Source organism: Podarcis raffonei, chromosome 5, assembly GCF_027172205.1.
Source record: "Podarcis raffonei isolate rPodRaf1 chromosome 5, rPodRaf1.pri, whole genome shotgun sequence".
NCBI lineage: Eukaryota > Metazoa > Chordata > Lepidosauria > Squamata > Lacertidae > Podarcis > Podarcis raffonei.
This window is the reverse complement of record NC_070606.1, coordinates 27,947,039-27,967,111: the sequence shown is the minus strand read 5'-3', so window position 1 is coordinate 27,967,111 and position 20,073 is coordinate 27,947,039. Positions and strand designations below refer to the sequence as shown.

Here is a 20,073-nt window from a genome sequence, read left to right as displayed (position 1 = left end):
GTCCTTGCCAGAGTGTGATGGGGCATTGGAAACTGGCTGTTGCATAGAAAGAAAGCTGTCACTGACTCTCAATGCTTTTTTATGGGCAAGCAAAAAGTAGTTGTATATGTTAGTTTTAATAGAAGCAAGGCCCAGATGGTAACTGTGAATAGCAATACTGTATGATCAAGAATAGGTGTCCTATTGTGACAGCAGTCACGAAATTAAAAGACACCTGCTCCTTGGGAGAAAGGCGATGGCAAACCTAGACAGCATCTTAAAAAGCAGAGACATCACCTTACCAACAAAGGTCCATATAGTTAAAGCCATGGTTTCCCCAGTAGTGATGTATGGAAGTGAGAGCTGGACCATAAAGAAGGCTGATCGTCGAAGAATTGATGTTTTTGAATTATGGTGCTGGAGGAGACTCTTGAGAGTCCCATGGACTGCAAGAAGATCAAACGTATCCATTCTTAAGGAAATCAGCCCTGAGTGCTCACTGGAAGGACAGATCCTGAAGCTGAGGCTCAAATACTTTGGCCACCTCATGAGAAGAGAAGACTCCCTGGAAAAGACCCTGATGTTGGGAAAGAGAGAAGGGGACGACAGAGGATGAGATGGTTGGACAGTGTTCTCGAAGCTACAAACATGAGTCTGACCAAACTGCGGGAGGCAGTGGAAGACAGGAGTGCCTGGTGTGCTCTGGTCCATGGGGTCACGAAGAATCGGACACGACTAAACAACTAAACAACAACAACATGATCAAGAATATTCATGGCTGAATCTGTCTCATTTGCTCTCTCATTTAAAATCTGCTAATCTTCGAAAAACAATAATATATAAACTGGGATGGTATATCCTTTTCCATTAAAATTGTTAGATGACTAAATGTTCATAGCGTTTCTTAATTATGTCCTACCAGTTTCACTGACATATTTCGGTTGCATTTGTGAATCTTTGGTTCAGGGCATTTTTACTCATGTTGCATGTTCTGCTCCCATTCATATGCCAACAAATCCGGCAGTCATAATAGAACTTCTGGGCTACATTCTACTGCATCTTTTCCCCTTCAACTTTTAGAATGAGGATGTGAATCCCACTCCCCTATGCCACTGTTTGGGAGCTGGGGAGGGGGGAGAAGGTGCTGCTGCTTGTTATTCTCACTTAGGCAACACACAAAAATGGCAGGCATGTTGACCAAAAGGTAACAAGGAAATGGCCTGCACTGCTGCCATTACAATGATGTCACTGTGTGGAAGGCTGTAGGGCAACTGTAGCCTATTAAATCAGCCAGGAGGAAATCCAGTGGAAGAAAAGGGCAAAAGGAAGGGAAAGGGTGTCTGGAGGACAGACATGAATTGTAGTGACAGGGAGGCTGTGCCTTCATACATATGTACCTGCAGCAGTAAGCAAAACCAAACCAAATAAAGAAACGAATGAAAATCCTGCTCTGTTTTTTTTCCTAAGTGAGGTTTAGGACATAGGAAATACAAAATCTTGCCTTGTTGAGGCAATATATTCTCATAGATCTGGCTATTTTCCTCTGTGGATCAAATTGTTTCTTTGCAGCAACTATTGAAATGTGTTGCCCTAAACATTCAAGAACCTTGCTGGTTCAGACCGAAGACCCACCTAGTCTGTTCACATACTAGCCAACAAGATACCTATGGGAAGTCTACACGCAGGGCATCTCTCCCACTCATGTTCCCTGATGGGGTCATGATGCTTATAATACTGGAGGCAATACAGACATCATGACTCATAGCCATTGAAAGACTTGCCCTCCATGAATTAATCCTCTTTTAAAACCACCTGATTTGGTGGCCATCCTATCCAAGAGGATGCTGTGCTAGACAGACCTTTGGGCAAGGCTCTTCTTCTGTTCACTGTAGGTATCTACTTAGGTTTCCTCCCCAGCATTGGACTTTTGCACTCTAACATGTTGCTGGAGTGTTTAGCATTAGAGGTCTGCATGGCCAATGTGGCTGTGCCTTGCAAACCGAAAGCTGTAGTGAGTAACAGAAAAGAAACTGCATGTGGTTCTCTAGTGACAAACTTTTCTTTACCACTTGGAAGTTTTCTTCTCTTACCTCTTCTCTAGGTTCACAGAACCACAGGTACACATGGGGAGCAATAGTAGTATTTCGCTTGTCGGTTCACATGATCACTTGATATGGAGATATTGACTGACCCTACAATCTTTTAGGACTGCTCTCTGTTTGGTACTGCATTCACTTGATACTAATGAGGACACTATCTGTAGCCATCTGTTTCACACATCCTAACCATTGTTTAGTGGATTTAAGGAAAAATAAATCTGATTATTTTAACAGTGCAAATTTTCTCTGTTGGTATGAACAGCTGGGTGTGTGTGCAGGAAATCACAATTCTATGCTGTCAAGCTCTGTGCTACAGCTACAACTCCATTACCACAAAACACAGTAAAAATATATGCCAAAAATGCAATGCAATTTGAATTCTCAAGACTATAGAGTTACCTGCCAGAATTGGTTACATCCGCTTTCCGGTTGTAGATTCTGTGCTGCTAAAGAGACATATTTTAAATAAGTCAGTGGATCTGCGCCAAAATTAATTCTGAAGGTATTCTAGCACCTGCTTGATTGATTTGCTGCAGAAACCATGCTACAGTTTCGCAGATCTCTGTCTCCTCGTCTCATAGCAGGAGTGAATGTGAGAAGAGTGGCACCACAGACGATGACACCATCAATGACGACTGTCTAGCAAACTGAATTTCTTTTAAAATAATTGTCAGATTGAATTCTTTGGGAGCCTACACTTGCTAGACAGAGATTCTGTGGGAGCCGCAATTGTCAGATATATTTTCGGGCAAGCCCACGCTTGACAAATCATGTTGCTAAGGAACATAGGAACAAAGGAAGCAGCCTTGTACCAAATCAGACTATTGGCCCATCCAGCTCAGTATTGTCCATGCTAATTGGTAGGGATACTACCCAACCCTACCTGGAGATCCCAAGGATTGAACCTGGGACCTTTGCTTATAAAGCACATACTCAGGCACTGAGCTCTGTGGTCTTTTTCCTCAGGGAAAAGACCAGCAGTTGGCCGATACTGTGTCAAGGCTAGCTAGCCAACAGGAGCTGCTTGTGCAGTTTCTAGAGCTCTGTTGTTGTTGTTGTTTACTTAAATTTCTATACTGCCCTTCATCTGAGGATCACAGGGCGGTTTACCATATAGCAGATGACAATGATGATTCTCTCTCTCTGCTGCCACATGACAACTCTCTGAGCCCAGTGAGAGTAAAAACAACAACAACAACAACATGGCAAAAGTGGAGCATCATTGCAGGCATTTTCTGTTTTACTCATCTGACTACTGCCTCGCTTCCACAAATCTGTTTGCTTTTAAATGCAGCATATCTGAACAGGTATAATATTTTACAGATATAAATATTAAAGCCTCGTGTACTGAAGATTTCCACCTTTTTATAGACCGTCTCTGTTCCTTTATCGGCTACCTGACAGGCAGTGATCAGCAAGTGAAACCTTCCTTATCATCGCATCTATATTGCAAGGAGGTTTGACAAGGTGTTTTGCAGCTGTTACACAGCTGTAAGAGAGATACAGAGCCTCAGCCCATTTCTCATTTTCTGATGTACTCTATCTAGGGGCTTCCATGTCTGAAATTAAGAAACTTGCGGTGATTTTTACATCCAGAAGCGGGAGGTGAACAGTGACTAGTTTTTCACCATTGCTCTTCATGTTTGTAGGGAGGAATGCAAGCCAGTCTTTCTGAGATCATAGCAGTGCAAGTGAGGGCTCTCATTTTTGTATTGCTCCCTTGTGCGCATTTTTTTAAAAAGCCTCTTTGCATGTGGAAAATTAGCATACCCGGGAAAGGACTAAGCTTAAAAGCTTTCTGATGTACACCATATGGGAGAACAGGGAGCATTAAAAAAACCAACCACAATGCAACCTTCACCTGCAGTCTGGAGTGGTGCATTCTAATAAAGGCCCTACCATGTGATTTTGCTGGATGTGCCACTCAGTTCTTCGAATGTGATTTCCCCCCAGAGGGATTCTTGAATGGAGTGATCTCACAGCTGGGGACTTTAGAAGTGCCACGCATCAGATTGAAAGGAGACAAATTGGAGAGGCACTGGCAATCTAGAAATAAAAGGCAAGTCAGAGGAGCTGGTTCCAGCTTAATTGCAATGTGCCTTCCAGGGTTGTTTTTGTTTTATTTTATCTTGCTGTGAGGACCATTCCCACTACCAGCTGTGTAGGACTTTGCATGGACTTGTAAATCTGAAAGGGGTTGCTTGGCAAAACAAAGAGAAAAACTCTGAAATACATGCACCTGAAAGGGCTTGCAAGATCATAAGAAGCTTCCTTATACTGTCAGAGAATCTGCTCACCTAGTTTAGTTTATCAGCGCTCACTGGCCTTGGCTTCCCCAGGTTTCAGACAAGAAATATTCCCAGTGCTACCTGGAGGTGCTGAGAATTGAATCTGGGACATTCTGTATGTAGAGATTGTGCTCTGCCCCCGAGCTACAGCCCTTGTGCTTGTGTCCAAGAAGAGGCATTAGAATAGCCACTTCAGACACATGCATTTCTTTTTCTTATAAATCTGACGTGATGTCAGACCTAAGAAAGAGAATCTTAATGTTAATCCAAATACTGTAATTGATGGTGTCATTCTTTTCCAGAAAAATCCACCTACGCATGAAAAATGTATCGTTACCCAGGTGTTCACATCTTCGTAGGATTCTCAAGTCTAAATGTATTATTGCTGTCTTCAGTGATTCACAGGCATCCTTTTCTTTAAGGGAAAAAAAACCTCAACAGAGTGACGGAACTGATTAATTTTGCTGAGGAGAGGGGGGAGTGCAGGCAACACAAATAGTTTAATAAAATTGATAGATGTGACATTTGGGCACAATCCTTTTGCTATTGTCACCTAATTTCCTATTAGGATGTACAGGTTAAATGCTTAATTTTGTTTGAGGGAGAAAAATAACCTTAGGTGTTTTCCAAAAACTAGCTATGAGAAGGATTACCAAGGGGGAAACTGTTTTATTAATATTATGTGCTGGGAGAGCATATAGAAAGGGTTTACTGTGGATTTATTGGGGTGACTTCATCCTAATCCATTCTAAAGCTCAAAGGAGAATGGCTTCAGGGAGTGAGAGCAAAGTTTGCTTCATCCTGCCCTCTTAATAGCAACATGGTTTGTTTAGATAGAACCAGTGCTTTTTCTTTCTTTCTAAAAACAGTGTTTAGGAGTACTCTCATTTGGACTCAATAAAATCACCATTTTATAGTTCAAATTGGGAGAAATAAATACAATAAATGGACAAAAGTACAAAGATTCACAAAATGTTTAGGGGTATGTGTACCCCTGCATCCCCCTAGGGGGGAAAAGCACTGGATGGAACACTTTGACTTTCACGTTCTGGAGAGTGCAGTTGAAGCCTGGCAGGGGCTGGCTTTCAGAGGGAGTCATTTAGCAGCAGCACCAGGCTCCAGGTAGTAAGTAATTCTGTTCTTCAGCACCTGGGAGAGCTCCTAGTGTGAGACAAGGTCCATGCTTACTACATCCCCAAGCAAGGCAGAAAGACTGTCGAAGCACCATTACTTAAGCAAAGTTTGAGAGAATTTAAAGGCACAGTACTCTGGCTCTGTGGCACTACTAAATGACTTGATATATGACCTCTGCTGTCCGTAAGATAGCAAGCAGCCTTGGGTAGTTTGGAACCTGAACATTTTCCCCCTCTTCCTCCTCAAATATATCACCCAAATAAGTCACCCAGCTTACTGTAGGTCCTGAGGATTTATGGGCTGAGAATGGTCCTGGGCAAAGCACACTGACTTCACATTATCACTGGGAGGAGCTGTTATCAGAGGATTCTAGGAAATGGGTGACAATAGGCCCTTCTAGGCATTTATATGATGTAGTAGTAGTTATTAAATTTTCTATACCATCCTTCATTTGAAGATCACAGAGCGGTTTACAATATAAAAACCCAAAAATACATCCCACAATAACAACTATTTTACTTTTAAAAGACAACTGAAGGCAGCCCTCTTTAGGGAAGTTTTTAATGTCTAATGCTGTATTGTTTTTAATATTCAGTTGGAAGCCGCCCAGAGTGGCTGGGGAAACCCAGCCAGATGGGCGGGGTATAAATAATGAATTATTATTATTATTATTATTATTATTATTATTATTATTATTACAAACGAAAACAATAACCCTCACACACCATGCTCTCTCTCCACACAGTTGTCCTATGGCTGAAAAAGATTCCATCCCCTGTGTTAGATATTTAATTTGTGCTGATCACATTTAGCCCCCTGTTTTTTGAAAACTTTATAGAAAGTATGTTCACCACGAATAAGTAATCTTGCATTGTGCTTGTGGCAGTGCAGCTTCACCCTGAATCAGTTGGGAAAGAGAAGAAGTATTTGGGTGAAGGGGGGGAGAGAGAAGTGGATCATGCATATATAAAATACATGGGTGCTACATGTACTGTACAGACAGGTGAGACAATGGAGGTGTGTCGGGTGTGCAAAAAATGGGTTCTCAGTTTAGTCTGTGTGAATTTGCTCCTGTGAGCATATGGATGATGACCAAAGTAGTCAGAATCGCCTCAAACAAAAATTGTTAAATGACAAATGGTGAAAAAATGTAAATATTCTTTTAGGACAGTGAAAGCATATGCAAAATAAACACGGCAAAATAAACAACCCCTGCCCAACCGAAGTCAACCATACCATTTAATTTAGGCTGGCTGCCAATCATAAAGGAATTGATTTGTTGGGATTTCCCAAGGAATGCATTGCTGCATATCTATTAGACAGGCTTGTCTTTGTCAGATGTGAGAAGAACGGTTGCCAGTTAACCAGAAGCAAGCTTAAGGGTTATGGAGAGCTCTTTAATTTGTCTGACTGAATTGCTTAAGATACCTAGAGAAAGATTTAGATATTGCATGCCTGAGAGGTGCCTGAGTGGTAACAGAGGTTCCCAAATGTCAGAATACATGCGTGATCTTAAAAACCTTTTCCCATCAAGCCTTCAACTTAACCCTATAGTTCTCATCCACAACTGTAGCTCAGCTTGCACACAAGAAATTGCATTTGCTCACGGCCATCCTTCATTATCTATTTTCTTTCCCTTCTGCCTCTTTCCTTTGATTCCACCACCGTCAGCATTTAGATTGAAAGCTCTTTGGGTTGCCTTTAAAGCGCCGTGTGCAATATGCAAATGATGAATAATTATTTGGCACACAACTTTTGATGCCAAATGTAAATTAAATGTAAGTAAGTAAATGTAAGCCTTCTGAGACTGTTTTAAACACACACACACACAGAGAGAGAGAGAGAGAGAGAGAGAGAGAGAGAGAGAGAGAGAGATGCTTAGTGCACCTTGTTAAATAATGTTGCCGTCACTCATCACTGGTAATCCTTGTGGGACCCTGTCATCATGCAGTGTGAACTAAATGCTATTGGCAAATACTGTGCACCAAATAGTGGTAATAAGATCTGTACGGTATCTATACTGAGGTGCGGGGAGTCATAAGTAGCACTAGAATCCAACTAAAAATTCACAAGCATTTGAAATTCAGTGTATCAGGGTGGGTGTCATGAGCAGGCCAGCAATAAGTCACAAGGTTGGCAGTGAAGTTAACTCTTTAATCAAAGAAACAAAACAGCTCAGGCCTAACGAGCCCAGCAGCTCTTCCCAGTAGACCTTACCCCAGTGAGGCAGTTGCGATGACTGAAGGTCTCCACCTTCCCACAGTTCTCTAAACCTCCTTCTCTCCAAACAATATGAGACTCGGCTGCCTTGTCTGTTTGCTCCACCCTCTTCATACCTCTGTGGGTTCTGGGAGACGAGGGGAGCTGGTTGCAGCAGGAGAGGAGACTCCCTGGATTCTTTTGCAGCCTGCCTCTTCTCTGCTTCCTGGCCCCCTGCCTCCCCTGCTTCTGAGTCTGGACTATTCTCTAATACAGCTTCTTCCTGCTAACTAAGCCCTGTTACCTCTTCAGCTTCTGACACCTCCTCCTCCCAGTCAGCTGCCTCTGATCACGCATCATCGTCTATCTGTCCCCAGTCCCTGGGTTCTGAGCCTTCTTCTCCTGGGAGTTCCCTTGAGAGTTCCCCAGCTGGTTCCTCCCACCACTCCTCTGTATCCAGCCAGTCCATGGCATCGTCTTACCATACAATTTTCAAATATAGCTCTTTGAATCTGAATTCAGACTTTGAATATGATTCTTGCCTCGCCCACTCACTACCATCAGTTAAAATGTGTAGGCTTATTGGCATCTATATTTTGATTTTGGCGAAGGTCAACACGCAGTCTTACAAGTTGTCAAGTGTTGAATATTAAATACCATTAAAGGCCACAGCATGTCATCAGGTACTCTCAAGGGTCAGCTTCTAATTACTGAAGTGATTGATAGATGATTGGATGTCAAATGCAGATAACAAATGTTTTGAGAAACATTTGAATGTTTAGTAAATGCTCGTCTCAAAAATGTACAACACCAAAGCTTGCAGAAAAGCATTTTGAGAAGGGTTCTTGGAAGTGAATTTTTGTTTGTTTGTTCTTGCATATTAAGTAATTGCAATAGTGTGAAAACACTTCCAAAAGGGGTGCTGAAATTTTTGAAAAGCCGAATGAGGATCCAGCAAAAAAACAAATAAAACCATCATGTTTTCAGAAGCCTTAGGTTCAAACTAACAAAATAGCCACACAGCTCTAATTATGTGCAGCTACGTTTCTTTGTGGAGGAAGGAAGGAAATTTAATCCATTTAGAAAGGCTGCAAATACAGCCGTTGTGCCAAAGGCTTGATGCAGTGCACTGAGCCAGCCCTTGTCAATTTTGGCTCTTAGTGCCAGGCATCTAGTTGTCTCTCTAGTGGCTTTCTTTGTGAAGATAACTGGTCCAAGAGGAGAGGATGTAACCAGCAGCAACCACCCCTTGAGGATGCTGCCAGGCAGAGGCTGATGATAGAAGCCATTTTGTACACAGCTGCTTTCATGTGTGTTAATAGTTCCCTATATGCCTTTTGTACTGCTGCTTTTTTTTTTTTGTCTGTGTGTATGTCTGATGCTTCGCCGTCTCTCCAGCATTAATGGAAAGAAGCTAAAGTTGTTAATCGGGATCTCGAGCAGACACTGAAGCACTTAATTGAACTGAATCCCTTTTGCTCATTGTTGTCAAAGCTTTTGGTTTCGAGAACCCCTTTGCTTCATTTCACCCACACAGATTTGATCTGGAAACCCTGCAGAGTGTTTCGAAATCACATCTTGTAAGCTGTGTTTGATAGCAAATCTGCCTTTCTAAATTTGATAGGATTTTAAAAGCATGTGCTTTGCTGAGTGAGGATAGTTTACTGAATAGTTCCCTAAACTCCTAAAGCAGCTCAAATGAATCGTAAACATAGTTGGAGATCTGCAAATGACAGATATGGGGTGCAGATCTTTGATTATTAGATGACAAGAAGGATCACACTAGTTTCTATTATAGGGTAGTTTAATTTCAGGACTGAAATGATTAATGAAACATAAAATACTGAAATATCAAAGCAGTTCTTTTTTGTCAGTCTTTTCCTGCTGAATCTCACATTTTTGAGCTTCAATAACCTTTTTGGAAAAGGAAGTGTTTACTTATAGCATTAGACAACACAAATTTGTTGTAGTTGATGATATAATATGGATATTTCTTTTAATGCATTTGACCATAATGTATACATTTTGTTTATTTTCACAATGCTTCTTAAAAATCTCTTCCTGTCCCTTGCTTTTGCAGTAATAGCTTGCGTCTCACTGGGTTTCTTGCTTTCTTTTTCATGTGATTTTACTTTGTGCGTAAAATAGTGGATTCATTTTGTTTTCTGTCTTACACAAGCTGATAGTTGTATATGTGTGAGCTGTGGCTGTTCACTAAACAAGCATTTTGGTATAAAGCCAGTGCTAAAATACAATCTCAGTGCTTTTAAAATACAACTCTGTTTTTGTAGCTTTAGATGAAGAAATCAGACAGGAAGACCTACAAAAAAATCTCTGTTAGTTCAAGCCCTGGATGTAAGTTGCTGTTTACGGTTTAAATACACCTTAAAACAAAACCATTTTGAGAAGTAAGGCAATTTTGCCACCTAGTGGCTATTTAGACGCATGCCAACAAAGCATGAACCTACTTGGTAGTATGGAAAGTATTTTTTTCTGTAATAAAACCTTAAGGTTCTGTGCTTTTAGAACAGCTAATTCTGTGCATGTCTACTCAGAAGTAGGTCCCATTGAGTTAAATGTGTCTTATTCCCAGGTGAGGGTGAATAGGATTGCAGTTTATAGCACATACTCATATGAGATATTCTATGAAAATATAGATACCATTCAAAATGTAATGTTACCCTGTCACTGCAGAATTGCCCCACAATTCAGTGATATAATTGCAACTCACACCAATAGCGTTATTTAAAAGCTGTTTCATTGCTTGTCGAAGTGTCATGTTTTGCCTATAGAAAAATACATCACATCTAGTTTTTGGAGGAGGAAAACAAGAAAAAAAATATTCTGAATCTCAAAAGCCAGAACAGCAAGAGGGGTCGCTGCGCAGTGAAAGCAGCAATCCCTCTTGCTGTTCTGGCTTCTGGGATAGCTGCACAGCCTGCATTTGCTCCATAAGATGCACACACATTGTCCCTTACTTTTTAGGAGTGAAAAAGTGAGCCTTATAGAGCAAAAAATACGGTACTTCCATATTGTGAGAAGAAGCTGCATCCATTCAGGAGTAAGAAGGGCCTCAGATGATGACCATAGGGTCTGGGTCGGTTCATACAGGAAGAGGCGATTCTTGAGGTATTGTGGTTTGAGCATGTCTGACAAGAAATGAGGAGACCCATATTTACATTTCCACGCAGCCACAGTGCAATCCTGGGCTAATCACTATATTTTAGCCTAACAGTAACCCACCTCACAGGGTGCTTGTGAAGGAGGCTCTTCTCTGTTGCCCTCCTCTCAGAGGTTAGATGGGTGGTGACTTGAGAAAGGGCTTTCTTGGTTGTGAAAACTCATGTATAGGATTCAGTTCTCAGAGGGGCTCACCTACGCACCAAGGGTTTTATCCAGTGGGTTTTACTCAGAATAGACCCATTGAAATTTACAGGCATGGCTAACTTAGGTTACTTAATTCCAGCAGCTCTACTTTGAGTAGAACTTAGTTCTTCAGTGGGAAGCTTTCAATTCCCAATGGAAATGAATGAGAGTTGTGGTCGTGGTCTTCCCCCTTCTTGCTGAATTATGTGCCCCCCAACCCCCAGAGAGGAGACTTATTTTTTAAAAAACACACACAAAAAACACAAAACCATACATGGAAACATTAAAAGAAACTCGGCTTGTCACTTTTTGCTTACTGCTTTAAAGTGGTAAAGAAGCATGTTCATAAAATCCAAGTCTTGATGCCACAATGTGTGGAAGCCGTAGTTAAAAATGGGGAGGGAGCCTGGGAGGTTTTGCAGAATAAAACCCCCGGATGACCTCCTGTATGGGAGTAACTGAAGTAGAGTGGCACTGTAGCAGTGTAAAGTGCGAATACAGAGACCAGTGATAAACATATTTGGTGTTAACCGGGGACTCTCATCGGTTCAGGATGACAGAACGGAGAAAGAGTTCTTAAAGCATTTTCTCACATGATGCTTAAACAGCTGAAATCAGTCCGTATTGTGAGCAGCAGATTTACATTGGCTGCAACGTACATTAAATTTCTTCTCACCCATTTCCCATTCCACATTAACAACTCAGGCATAACACAAGCCAGTATGTGAGAAGCTTAGAGGTGCATTTTAAGCTTCATGTGTGAAAAATGCCTGAAGGGTTTTTCGGGTTGGTTTCCCCCCCCCCCCCTTTCTTGCAGATATGAACTACCAGCATAGAGCAAGTGCCAGAATGACAAATTGAATTCTTGGATGAATTAGCCAGGGTATTTCCAAGAGGGAAGTATTCATACTGTAATGCCTCATTTGTGTGTGTGTGGGGGGGGGAACTGTCTTGAGTTTGGGCAGCAAGAAACACAGGGCCGCTGCTCAAACTGGGCAGGTCTGTGTCACGTTCTCCCCCTCTGTAACTTACCATGCGTCTTTCCCCATCTCTTGACATCATTTCTGTGGTGCAGTTTTGCTGCTCCCATTAGACAGTGATGCGCAATGGGAGCAAAGGTAGCAGAATGATATTATGACACAGGGTAAGTGGTGCTACATGGTATGGAAAGGGAAAATTCCCTACCAGGGTGCTATTTTTGATGACAGCCTCATGCAGTGTCAAGCCCATGTCATGAAAAGTGGGAATTGGTGCAAAGAGGAACTGGGGTTGCTGGAATGGAAAGGAAAACTGCATTGGAGTTGGAGGGAAAACTGCTGATTGTTTGGAAGCAGGTGGCTGCCGACCAAAGTATTGTGTAGACTGTAGAGTATTGTGGGTCCCATGGCGCTGACTAGGGTGGGGCTGATAAGATCTGCTGGAAGAGGATCCGGAGGCTGATGGCGAGGGGAGCATGAATAGAGAGTTGGGGTGGCCTTTGTTCCACTATTGCCAGACACCACAGAAGGGGATGGAGAACCATGTGAGCCAGTTCCTACCCCACCTCTGGAGAGTAAGGTCCCTGGCAATCAGTGGGGTGACAGATGTCGCAGCCAGATCCCTGCCTGGGCTACCCTCTCTGCCAGCCAGCTAGCCAGAGCACAGAAGGAGATGCATATGGCGGCTTCCTCTCATCCCAAGATGGATGCCATTTTGATTGAGGCGATCAATGCATGCTTAGTTAGTTGTGGCCATCCGGAAGTATATCATCTATAAGTACCCTTCACTGGAGCTGGAGAGGAGGAACTACCTCCTCAAGAAGGCCCTTAAGAGTGAGCTAGAGCGAGGGGTCATTCAGCAGGTGAAAGGAAAAGGAGTCCCTCAAAGCTTTGTGGTGGCCCCGAATGGAGGGGAAACGGCCCCCAAATCCAGGGACCAGAAACGGAGCTCTTCTTCAGCATCCAGCCCAGAGCAGCAGGCGAAGCTGAAAGACATCCTCCTGTTGACCTTCACCCACCTCTACGAGCTGAAGGACACATCCTCCAGCTTGATCAAGAAACAGGTTTTTCCAGTATTACCCAAAGCTGAAGGTGGACATCAGACCCCAGTTGCCGAAGAACGCTCTGCAGAGAAGGGTTGGTTGGAGCAGAGGGAAAGGAGCTTCTGGAACTTTCCAGCTGAAGAGTAAGGTCCCCTTGAGAGCCAAAGAAGTGGGCAGCCTAGCGCCAGGGGTAGCTGAGCCAGAGGTGGATGGAGACTTGGAGGGACTGACTCAGTTTGTGCTTCTTGCCTGGGATAAGAACTGTGTGAATTATCTGTCCTTTAAAAGTAGAGTGGGAGAGGTGTGTCAACTGTTGGGACGACGTCTTAGTTATCACCTAGTCATGACATCTGTTGTAGACTTACTGTACAAATCCTGTATCCTGGGGTTGTTGGTTTTTTAGCTAATGCTGTGAGCATGCACTGATTTCTTAAATAAAGTTTTTGGATTTCCTTGAGCTGGGAGTCCAAGTACTGCCTCTGGGGAGGGGGTTGGCAATCCAGAGCAAAGAGATTCTCTGCACCACAGTTCCCACTGTACCTCATTCCCAAAAGGAAACACTGGCTCTGGGGTGAGCACCTGGAACCCGTGGAATCTCACACCGCTCAAATATTGGGGGTGGCATGCAAGAATGTCATAGTTAGAAAGCAAGAAATGTGTGATTACAGATATATCTGCCTGCCTGCCTGTATATTTAGCCACAACATCAACCAAAGGCAATTTATTTAGTAAATAAAGGAAAAATCTTATATTTTGTTGCTCTAATAAATGAGGGCAGTGATTTTTAGCATGGTGTAAATGATACATGCATCACTTTAATCTGATGCTTAATGTTTTAGTTTATTAAATATGCCCAGTGTAAATAACAACTCCCGTGCTTATCGCTTTTCATTTCTGAAAAGCAGTTGAGGCACTTCTGTGTCATTACTGAATTATAGATTGCCTTGAAAAATGTTGTGCCTGAATTAAGTCTAACATAAGTATGCAGTTTTCTCAGGTTAATTTTGAGTTGCCCCAAATTTAAATGGCTCCTATGCATGTCAACAGGGTGATTTGGGGTAGTCGGCTTGCTCCTAACATCATTCTTTGCATGTCAAAGTCAGCTATCTTAGCTGGATGTCAGAGCAGGGCATGTGTGGTCTCCATCTCAGGGTCCTTGAAGACAGACATGGAGACTGTATGAATCATGATCACTGTGTTGGCAAGTTGTACCGCAACAACCATCTGAATTTAGTGGAGCCATGAATGGAAATCAGATTAACTGGTACATTTAAATGATTCTGCGTGAGTCCAATAGACATTAAAGGGCAATCGGTAGGTGTGCAGGAGCAATATGGATAGGGTTTATGCAGCCTGTGTGTGTGTGTGTGTGTGTGTGAGAGAGAGAGAGAGAGAGAGAGAGAGAGAGAGAGAGGAGTTCCACCACCCACAGCATGGTGGTCAGCTTCTGGTATGAGATAAAAGTATTGCAAACTTCTCAGAACCAGGGACTGGGTCACTATCAGGGTCAACGTTTAAGTAAATAGGAAGTCACCCCAGAAGCCAAAACAACAACTGTCAATTTCAAGACAGGAAAGTCATCAAATATGAGGTGATTGGTTAGAAGGGTGTCAGAAGGGAGAATCAGAAGGGATGAAACTCTTCCAAGACACTTGGAGGTTATTTAAAATCACAGTAATGGACAACGGCAGTGCTATTTTTCTAGAAAAAGAGGTGCCGGAACTCACCATGAACGCCTCCCTTGTTTTCTTGTAATGGCAATGGTGCCCACATGAGAGGTGCTGGAACTGAGTTCTGGTGAGTTCTGGCTGAAAAAAGCCCTGGTCAAGGGGGTAAAGTAAGCATGGAGGACAGGCCTATCAATGGCTATTGGTCATGATGATGCAATGGTACTTCCTGGTTCAGAGGAAGCATGCGCTGAATAACTGGGTTTTCAAGCCCTGCTTAGGAACTCCCCAGGAGCATTGGAGAGCCCCTGCTGTATTACACGGACTGTTAGTCTGATCCATTTCAGCTCTTTTTATGTTGTTCATAATAGGCACTCTTAAATCATGGTACACAGAATGGGAGAAGTAGGAACAGAGCGGCTATTACTGTTCTCATGCATGGCTGCCCAACCTATGAAACTGCCATAACGCCAGCAAACCCTGCCTGATTTCCCTGCTGCATTGGTTATATTAATCCTTTTATCTCATAGTTTGCATTTAGGCATACTGGACAATAAAATAAAGGAACCATGGTAGTCTTAAGCTATTTGGGCCAGTTGTCCTTCCATGTTGTCGAGAGAAATGAGAGAATAAAGAGCACCAGTAACTTAGCACACATCTCATTCACTCTGGGCATCAGTCAGAATTGATTGCAATGATTTGCCTTGCATTAAAAAAATGTGATTTGTTAAACTAAGGCAGGTCATTACAGTCCATTGTAAATTAGTTGTATTGTAGACACATGCTATTATATTGCAAACATTAAAGCAAAACCAGACGTCTTCATCTGCCCCACCTGCAATAAAACATATTTCCTGTATCAACCTCTACAGCCACAGCAGGCGCTGTAACTCTCCAGTGGCTTAACCCCAGAAGGCACACTTCCCTTGTCTCCTGAGACAGATGGATGCCAATGACAACAACCAAAAAGAAGTGAAATATACATCTAAAACCTTGGAAGATATACACCTGGAGAGAAGCAGTTTTAAATAAACAAGTGACGTGCTTTTGTTCTAAATACTAGGAGAGCTTGCTCCTATTATAAAAACAAGAAGTTCTTATTCAAACTGGCTTTGTTAGCCACAGGCAATAATAAATTATCAAATAACAGAGCAGTCAAAATCAACGCTCCATCAGGCTGGTTGGGACTTGGGTGGAGCGGAAGTGCTCCTTCACCTGCCCAGCTCCACCAGTCTCAGCTGGCAGCTGGAAGCACATCTGGGAAAGAGTGCTCCAGTGCACCTGCCCAAACAGTGGGTGGGTAGAAGCCAGTGGAACCCCTCACCCCATGAAACAGGGCATTTTGGAAGCAGAAACTCAGGCCCCTGAGAGCTGGTGAGGCAAAGGAACTCCCTCCCCCTGCTCCATCCCCAACCCTGCCCTGGCCAATGTGATGCTGCAATGGGACTCAGCTATACAGCTGCAAATAAAACGTTTTAAATGTGTTGCGAAGTGCAATATACAAATGCAGCACTAGATGGCGAAAGTGAGCTATGCAAAATTCAATGTATTTTCCAAAAGCATTTTCACAGCATTTTTTATATGTGTGTAGATTCCACCTTGGTCACACTGCTTCATCAAGCCTCAATGCTGCTGGCCAGAGGTTAGGATTGCAGCCTAAGTCAGTTAGAAGAGTCATGACTGCTGCAAGTGTTCATCCACGATAGTCAAATAGTAAGGAATATATCATTCCCCGCCTGACCTCAAGATGTACCATGTTCTTATTTCTGTCCCGTGAACTTCCTCCATCTGGAGACAGAGGAGCATCTCTCCCCACTGCATGCCACTGAAACCTCCATATCGTCTCACTTCCCAAACTCCATCTAAATATGTTAATTGGTTGAGTTTCCAATTTATTTCAGGCTGAGGGAAGGGAGTAACATTTGTCAAGGGATGTATGATATTCTTGCCACACTGTGGAAATTCCTGTAAACTAACACAGCATAATAATACTAATAACAGCAGCCCATAGTCCCAGATGCTGCTTCACATGCATCCAGTCTTTAGCTAAGAACCACTTTTGTTGGTGCTTAGTACAGAGACTTGGGCTCTAGAGATTCCTTTTATGTTCCGCATGAAGATTTTGCAGTATTACACATGAAGGAGCTTCTAAGCCAACATCCATATTTAATGCAACACGTCTGTTTTTTTAATTGTGTTTAGCTTTCTTTGTCTAGTCTTAACCACATTGGGAGGTTGTCCCTCGCATGTGCCTGGTAAGCAATTTATTTCACGACTCTCACAGTGCTGCCCGACAGTATTTATAGGTAACAATCAATCACTTTTCAACAGGCAAGTCCCCACTGTGATGATATAATACAGCTCCATGTCACATAGACCAATCAGATCAGAACCTCTGGAGGTTTTGAGGCGCAGAGGAGAAAGTATTGCCAGCAATACTCAGTGGAAGAAGGCCAGAAAAAAACTCAGTTTCTGCATATTTTGCCCTGCAAGATGATGATTATTATTATTTAAAATAACAAAATGCGCTATAGAATTTTATGGCTATGTAACGATTTGACGATGGCTCTGACTGTTGTGTGGAAGCAGTTCGTACCAAGACAATTATTTTATTTTATTTTTATATTTCTTAGACATGGGCACAGTCCATCTTTCTTCAGAAGCTTTATGAACAGAGCAGGAGTAGTCTTTCCTGTGCCCCCGGCTTGGGTTTATTCCAAAATGAGTACCCAGCACTGCATTAGAGCTTGGATATGTGTTATATTTGCCAGAGGGATGTTGCCACAAAGGGAATCTCTATGGACATCCACCATAAGTTTTAGAAGCACCTTTTAAAAAAAATTCTCTTGATTGCCTTACTCAGAAAGGCCACAAGATGGTAGTGCTCCAAATTTTCTTGAGAATACAGAGTGTGAAATTCAGTGAATCATTTCAGAAGTGTCTCTTCAGCTGCTGGATGAGATGAGAAGGAAAGAAAACATAGCTTGGCATCTTGTTCAAAATGCTCCTTTTTTCTTTTTTAATTCTGTGCAGTGGGGTTGCTTTGCCGTCAAGGCTGCTCCTCACACTGATGAGACAGTAGCAACTGACTAGTTTACTTACATGTAAGAGGATACTCACAATTGCTAACGAATGTCTCCTGCATATTGAAGCAAAGAGCAAATATACACAACTACTTGGCATTTCAGAAGGTTATTTTCTAAGTCACAATCATACTGGATTATCGTGCTCAGACCTTAATGAGCCATTTATCTATCTTCTTCTCCAAAGCAACACTTCAAACCCATAACGTCCAAGGAAACCCCTCTTCCCACTTCTACAGTCAGGGGCGTCTTGCCCATAGAGGCAAGTGGCACGGAGCCCCAGGGCGCCAAGTTCTGGAGGGCGCCAGGGAAGAGGCGGAGGCTGGACGTGGCACCTCCCAGCATCAGCTTGCTGCCCTCGCCCGCCTCCGCCATGCCACGCGGAAGCAGTGTGCGCCCGAAGCCTTCACCTGCCGTGGCCTCGGCGGCACAGGTGCCAAGGAAGAGGCAGAGGCTGGGTGCAGCACAGCACCTCCCAGCATCAGCTCCTCGCCCTCACCCGCCTCGCTGAAACAGCGCCGCGCCCAGAGCCTCCACCTCTTCCCTGCCGGAGGAACCTCCCTCCAGCCGCTGCCCGCCTCCTCCAGCCCTGCAAAGCTGCCAGCAGCACCCTAAAATGGTCAGCAACTCTGGGAAATGGGAAGGGGGGGGATGCCGGAGGGATTTTTGCACCACGGCGCTGGATATACTTAAGACAGCCCTGTCTACAGTTCTGTAAGGACCCTTCCAGATGTTTGGAGAGAACATATGGCTTTGTATATGTTCCATAAGATCCTGCTGAAATCCTGCAACTTTATATTGCAACTCTTCTGGGTTTATTACTTTTCCCCCTCTTGGTTCTAGTTGTGCAAGCAAGCCCCTCCAGGTAGCAATAATGTGATAGTAATGGGGAAGCATCGCAGAACAAATGAAGTAGAGTGGTTTGTGGACGGTCCATTATATAGGTCCTAATGTATTGTGTTCTTGTGTTGGTGACATGCTGTAGAATGCACCCTCAAAAAATGAAATGAAAGAAAACCCTCACCAGTCTGCAGAAGCCCTCAGTGTTTTGACTGGTGTTTATATGGCGGCTTTGTACTATGTTACCTCTGGCAGTACACAGTGATTTTAACAGTTCTTTGGTTGTGCTCTTTTTACACCATACAGCCACTGAGGCTACAGTTTGAAGTGGAAGACTGGCACCGAGGGGAGGGGTTCTTTAGTTGTATTTCCCTTCATACTGTTTTTTCCCCTGCTGAATCTCACATAAAAAACCCAGCTGGTTTTACCCCCTCTGTGGCAGACCCTCCAAGTGTCCCTATTTTCCAGGGGCAGTCCTGGATTTACAGAAGCCGTCCCAATTTCTGATTTGATCCCAGAATGTCCCGCTTTTCCTTAGGACATCCCTATTTTCATCAGGGAAATGTTGGAGGGTATGGAGTTATCCAACCCCCGAGCCACGGAGATAAGTAACTATACAACCTTTAGAAGACATCTGAAGGCAGCCCTGTATAGAGAAGATTTTAATGATTACTATTTTATTATAATTTTTTGTATGTTGAAAGCTGGCTGGGGCAACCCAGGCATATGGATGGGGTATTATTATTATTATCATTATTATTAATAATAGGACGTTCCTATTTTCATTGGAGAAATGTTGAAGGGTATGCTGTGGAACTACACACTGTGTGGTTCTGCCCACTGCACTAACTTATGCAGTCGACAAACTTGAAACACACGGCTCCAGAGAAAAAGCTCAGCTGAGATCTTCTCTGTGGCATGGTACATTTTGGGACCAGGTGCCTTGATCATGAGGGATTCCTTCATGCAGTCAACCAACCCTGGTAAAAGAATAAGTGCTTAAAAGTTTGCCCTCCTCCAAAGGGTGTTGGTGAATAGGGACTGATCGTTTTAACAGGCAATCAAAATGAATGGTCAAAATTTGTGTTGTGCATTTGCCATTAAGGATTCAGTTAAAGTGTACTCTGTGCCATGCCTACTGCTTGGAAAGAAGGTTAGAAATACCTTCCAGACCCCAAGAGTGGGGAAAGGCTATATAGCTCAGTGGCAGAGTGTCTGCTTTGCATGCCGAAGGTCGCTGGTTCAATCCCCAGCATCTCTAGGTAGGGCTGCTACGAACCCTGAGGAGCTGCTACCAGTTAGTTTAGACCAGTGTCTCCCAAACTTGGGTCTTCATCTTTTTTGGACTACAATTCCCATCATCCCTGACCACTGGTCTTGCTAGCTATGGGTGATGGG

At 43.2% G+C, this 20,073-nt stretch overlaps 1 protein-coding gene and 1 pseudogene across 5 annotated transcripts in view; both read left to right on the top strand.

The window, feature by feature from the left end:
- The window catches only part of ANK3 (ankyrin 3), a 383,552-nt gene that overhangs the window by 133,495 nt on the left and 229,984 nt on the right, over window positions 1-20,073 (top strand). The window lies entirely within an intron of this gene.
- LOC128414938 (heterochromatin protein 1-binding protein 3-like) lies at window positions 12,200-13,678 on the top strand (annotated as a pseudogene).